We start from the raw sequence: 6230 nt of genomic DNA on the forward strand, positions 1-6230 counted from the left end.
TAATGCATAGTGCACGAAGTCTCTAATAATAAAAAATAACGGGTGCACAATCGACCAATCAGGATTAGCCATACTCTTAATTCTGAATACCATGTTATCTTCATAAAATTGTTGCCCCAATAATATTTAATGGTTGATTGTAACCTATATACTCCGTATGCAAGCGCTGCTGGAATGTTGCTGCATAGAAATGGAAAGTTTACAATTGGGAAGCTGAAATCATCTCTTTTGTCGTAAAGTTTTGATTTCAACCGACCATCATTGTTAATTTCTAGATGTTAGTCAAGATATGCGGCAGACTTAACTGTTTTATGTTGTTTCCTTTATTTCAAACTCGATCGGATAGATGTGTTCAACATAGTCACCAAAGTTTGAAATATTTAATGAGAGAACATCATCTATATAGTGGAAAGTGAAATTAAAGGACAGTGCTAACTTCTTTTCTTTCATCCAAAAAAGTTCCTCTATGAAGTCAGTCTCATATGAATAAGGGAACAAGTCGACAAGAAGAGGAGCACAGTTGGTTTCCATGGGAATGCCGATTGATTGTTGAAAAACACGCCTCCGAAACGCAACAAATATGTTGTCAATCACGAAATCAAGCATCTTGATAATGTCAGTTTCTGTGAAATTTTTGTTCCAATAAGAGTAATTTTTTACAAAGTACGATGTATCCCTCCGAAAGACAATAAAACTTGTATCTACGCAGGCCGTTCTTCTTTACGAAACAAAGCAGGAACAACTCTTTCAATTTGTCTTTTAATTTCATTTCAAATATATAGTGGTTCCACATTCATCACCTTAATGGTTTTTAATAGCTTGGGTGCACGAGGCCTTAGATTTGATCCGCGGCAGAGATAAAAAATAATTTGAACTGGTAATTGCAGTTTTAAAGATAATAAAGCAGTGCACAGCTGTTCAAATTAACAGTAATTCTAATTCTATTTGTTTTGGTTTCAGAATAATGTGCTCTTTTGTGAGTAATATCGTCTTGCTGTGGACTATGTTCCAAAATATGAGTTATAACATCAAAAATCAGACTCATCGTGTCGGTCTCGTCAAAAACCGGATATTCAATATTTGCTTGAACATTTGTTTTAGATATGTATATGTTTTGCATTTAGAATGTTTTCCTGTTGGTACCTATATTTAAATATTATATCCAGATTTAATTTCTTTTGATTAGAATTGAACCAAAATACATGAATGGATGTACATATATAAGTACCGTTCAATCGGGGTAGCTTTTTACAAATGTTCTCACCGATATCTAACTAAGACATATTTTCAATAGTCATGCTGAATGTCCAGTAAGAAATATTATAATACATGCATTTTCAAGAAGAAAACATAAACAATAAGTCGAGGTATACTAGGAATGCAAAAGTGGATATGAAGTATGAATGTAGAAAGATGACTTCCCCTGACTGTAAGGTAGGATTGGTAATTGTTATCAATTTGTTTGATACTTTGTCTCGTACAGACTGTCATGGAATCCGGATTTAACTTAATAATAAGATTTTTTTTTTAAAATGCAATCACATTGACTAGAGGTATAGGTATAGGGGGAGGGTTGAGATCTCACAAAACATGTTTAACCCCGCCGCATTTTTGCGCCTGTCCTAAGTCAGGGGCCTCTGGCCTTTGTTAATCTTGTATGTTTTTTAATTTTAGTTCATTTATATGTTTTAGAGTTTAGTGTGACGTCCATTTTCACTGAACTAGCACACAATTTTATTCAGGGACCAGCTGAGGACCACCTCCGGACGCGGGATTTTCTCGCTGCATTGAAGACCCATTGGTGGCCTTCGGCTGTTGTCTGCTCCTTGGTCGGGTTGTTGTCTCTTTGACATATTCCCCATTTCCTTTCTCAATTTTATTCGTCAGAAGCTCATTTCTGAATTTACTTTCACTAGGAACGCTCAAACACGAAGATTGGAAATTCAGGAATATAACAATACTTGCTATGTTGTGATGTTACACTATTGTTTCAGAAAAAGGGTGAAGGTTTGGTACCATTAAAACGTTTAAACCCGCTGCATTTGTTTGCACCTGTCCTAAGTCAGGAATCTGATGTTCAGTAGTTGTCGTTTGTTGATGTGGTTCATAAGTGTTTCTCGTTTTTTATAAAGATTAGACCGTTGGTTTTCCTGTTTGAATGGTTTTACACTAGTAATTTTGGGGGCCCTTTATAGCTTACTGTTCGATGTGAGCCAAGGCTCCGTGTTGAAGACCGTACTGTGACCTATAATGGTGTACTTTTATAAATTTTGACTTGGATGGAGAGTTGTCTCATTGGCACTCATACCACATCTTCTTATATCTATTAGACACGTTATAAGCTGCATGATTAAAACGGACAGAAAAAGAATACCCAAATTTATATAAGGTCAACTTTGTTTTTAAGAGATGTTGGCACCTTAGTTTCCTAGTACCATGTAAATTGCCAACGAGGAATTTGATAAAAATAACAAATCAATAAATACTGACTACAGAGTTGACGATACACTCGGGAACTAACAGTCAATTAGCAGTTGTATCGATCGCGTGCTAGTAAATAAAAATAACCCTTGCATAATTGATAAATCAATATATTTTTTATTCATTTTTTTATTACTGATTTAAATGCTTTACGCATTCTAGATAATTGGATATTTCTTGCAGAAAAACTGTTTGATCATAAGACAATTTTGCAGGCAAACACAACAGTTTACCATTCTTACGTCGTGTGTAAATATGACTTTTCATTGGAAACACATCTAAAGGGCGTGCTGTAATAACCAGCATAGCACTTTATTCAAAATTAAAAAAAAAGAAGAAGTAAAACTAGTTTTACATATGAAAGAACTATAAAAACACAGAAAACAGAATTAGGAAGAACTGTTCAGGTATATTTGAAATGCTTCATAAAGAATACTTAAGGTGGATAGGAGGTCTTAATTAAAATCCATAGAATTGTTTAAAAATTTGTCAAAATGTAGTTTTTATCATGCCTTTTTCCAAAATATAATAAAAAGTATGGGTCACCGGACGTTTATTCACGCTACAGGTTGTGCAAAATTGTCAGATTTTGTATAGATTATGCATGGAAAATCCAATTTTGTGTGATAAAAAGAAAACTACACCATAGAATTTTAAGATAAAATGTGAGAAGATAGCACTTATAACATGCATTCAGATAAGAAAAAGAAATAAATAGGGTCACCGGACTAGTTTTCTTGCTACATAATAAAAAAGGTAAATTCACAACACTTTCTATTATAAAAATTACTTTATCTCCCCTACTATCTGAGTTATCTCCCCTTATGTGGCAAAGTGAAAGAAAATGAATCAAACAAAAATATTGTGTTTTTTAAGAAAATACAGCCGTAAATATGATAAAACACATTATTTTCTATATTAAAATGAAAAGTCTTACACATGAATTACATACTACTCTCAAAATTTGCACATTTTATTAAAAATCTATACCAATTGTCATCTGCTACTTGAAAATCCAAGATGGAGGAAAACACCCCAGCCACCTTAATCCTATACAATGTATTAGATATATTCTAACGGTAACAAACCATAATTGAATAAGTTGGCGAATACTTGATAAAACATCATTGTGTTCCTCGTTTGTAAACAAACATAATATGATAAGGTAGATTTGAAGTAATAATACATTCAAGTAGATATTTTGATTTCATTGTACGCGACAATCACAATATATTTCTTCATCAGAAGATTTCGGTTTACTAAAAATGATTAAAACGATCGGTGCTACTAATGAAACAGGAATTACACACATGTTTTTGTCTAAGTGTGTAGAAATTCATCTCGATGTGTCTGATGTATTATTTATCTTTTACCTTTAAAAAAAAAGAAGATGTTATATTATTGCCAATGATACAACTCTCCATCAGATACTGAATGACGTAGAAGTTAATGTTTGTTCAACAAGTACAATACCGATTGAGTAACCATCATTGGACCTGATTTGATTACATGTAACTATAGAAAGTAAACTAATAAGAAACTGTGTAAAGTCTGGATACAAAAGGTCAACTATGATCAGATTTATATTGAACAATTTTCAACCATAGTTTCGTATAGATACTTTTGGGTATTCATAGTTATCTCGTATATATATTCGAACGCACCCTAAGTATGCTAATGAGATATATACACACAAATCTTAAAAATGTTTTAACATAGTTTTGACGAAAATGGGTTATCATAAAAAATAGCATTCATTCATCAATGGTGTTACATCAGATACAGAATGACGTCATATACAGGAGTGTGCTCCTTACGCAGAAACTGCTCTAACAGAGTTATGCGGAAGAAAGATTAAAAATGACACTCCGTAACCTTTATGGACAACATCATGAATTAGTTGATCTATACGATGTGTCTGTGTCTAAACTAACTAATGACATTTTTACCACGTCTTAGATTGTGGTTTAACATCTATGTCGTCTGTCTGCTATGCACCGAACGTGACCTATTCCCGAATATGACTGTTATACCGAGTGTAAATTTGCATTGCTATACGACGTGTCTCAGTATTTTGTACATCCAACATTCATGTATTTATTTTTGATGTTTCTGTTATGGTTTCGGTTGGAAAATGTGTTATGTTTTATCTTTTGTAGTATAAATAATTATAAAATTGCTTTTCAATACCACCATTGTCATGAAAACTGTTTGGACTGGTATTGTGTAAATAATTGTATAAAGTTCAAGATTGCATGTTCGTTACGTAAGTGCGTCACTGTTTGTGATGTCCTGTGGTGTCGGTCGTTGATGGAAGATGTTCGGTGTTGTTCTGCAGTTTGCATGTTGTGTCGACTATTATATTAAGTGTTTGTTGTGCGTTTCTCTGTGATGAGTGTTCTTGCGTGTGTTTGTGCTGTATTTCTGTCACGTAGCATTGTCATTTTAGTAATGTTTTTTTAACATTATCATATAATTGGAGGTTTGGCTAGCCATAAAACCAAGTTCAACCCACTATTTTTTTTTCAAATGTACTGTACCAAGTCAGGAATCAATATGGCAGTTGTTATCAAATAGTTCGTTTCTATGTATGTTGGCGTTTGTTTTTGTTTAACTTCAGTGTTCCTGTTGCTCCTTTGTTTTCCTCTTATAGTTGATGTGTTTCCCTTGGTTTTAGTTTGTAACTCGGATTTGTTTTCTCTCAATCGATTTAAGACTTTTGAACACCTGTATACTACTGTTGCCTTTATGTAGAACTTAATGTTTCTTTAACAAGTATGATACCGACTGAGTAACTATCCGTGGATCTGATTTGATTACATGTAACTTTAGACAGTAAACTGACGAGAAACTGTGTAAAGTCTGGATACATAAGGTTATTTTGATCCGATTTATATCGAACAGTTTTCAACAATAGTTCCCTTTAGGTTCCATTTGGTAATCAGAGATATCTCATATGCATATTCGAACGCACCCTAAGTAAGCTAATGAGATATATGCACACAAATCTTAAACAGGTTTTGTTTGTTAGTAGGGTTCATAGGTGTTTCTCATTTCTCGTTTTTTATATAGATTAGACCGTTGGTTTTCCTGTTCTAATTGTTTAACACTAGTCATTTTAGGGTCATTTATAGCTTGCTGTTCGGTGTGAGTCAAGGCTCCGTGTTGAAGACCGTTCTTTGACCTATAATCATTAACTTTTTATACATTGTGACTTGGAAGGAGAGTTGTCTCATTGGCACTCAAACCACATCTTCTTATTTATATTTAACATAGTTTTGACGAAAATGGGTTATCATGAAAATAACATTCATTCATCAATGGTATTACAATAAAACAAAATGAAACATTTGCATTACATTTTCAGTTTACAATTTTCAGAATGTCATCCAATTTCACAAACGGAACCCGTACAAATTTGAGGGAAATAGAATACCAAAGATTTCTAGACAATTGCCATTGAAAGATATAGAATTTTTTCAGAATATCAAAGATATCCAGGCTACACTATTCCTCATATTTCTGTCAGTTATAGGTACAATTGGAAATAAACACACGATATTAGTATATATATTATCACCCATCATGGCAAAGTATTCCGTTAGAGTTTTAATCACTTGGCTTGCCTGTATCGATCTTACACAATGTGTATTTTGTGTGCCTTTTGAGATTTTCGATATTCAATACGACTTCACATTTTCATCTTTCGGTGCTTGCAAATTCTTCAAATTTCTAAATCAAGGTTGTAA

This window comes from Mytilus californianus, unplaced genomic scaffold (genome assembly GCF_021869535.1).
Source record: "Mytilus californianus isolate M0D057914Y unplaced genomic scaffold, xbMytCali1.0.p SCAF_13, whole genome shotgun sequence".
In the NCBI taxonomy this organism is placed as follows: Eukaryota; Metazoa; Mollusca; class Bivalvia; order Mytilida; family Mytilidae; genus Mytilus; species Mytilus californianus.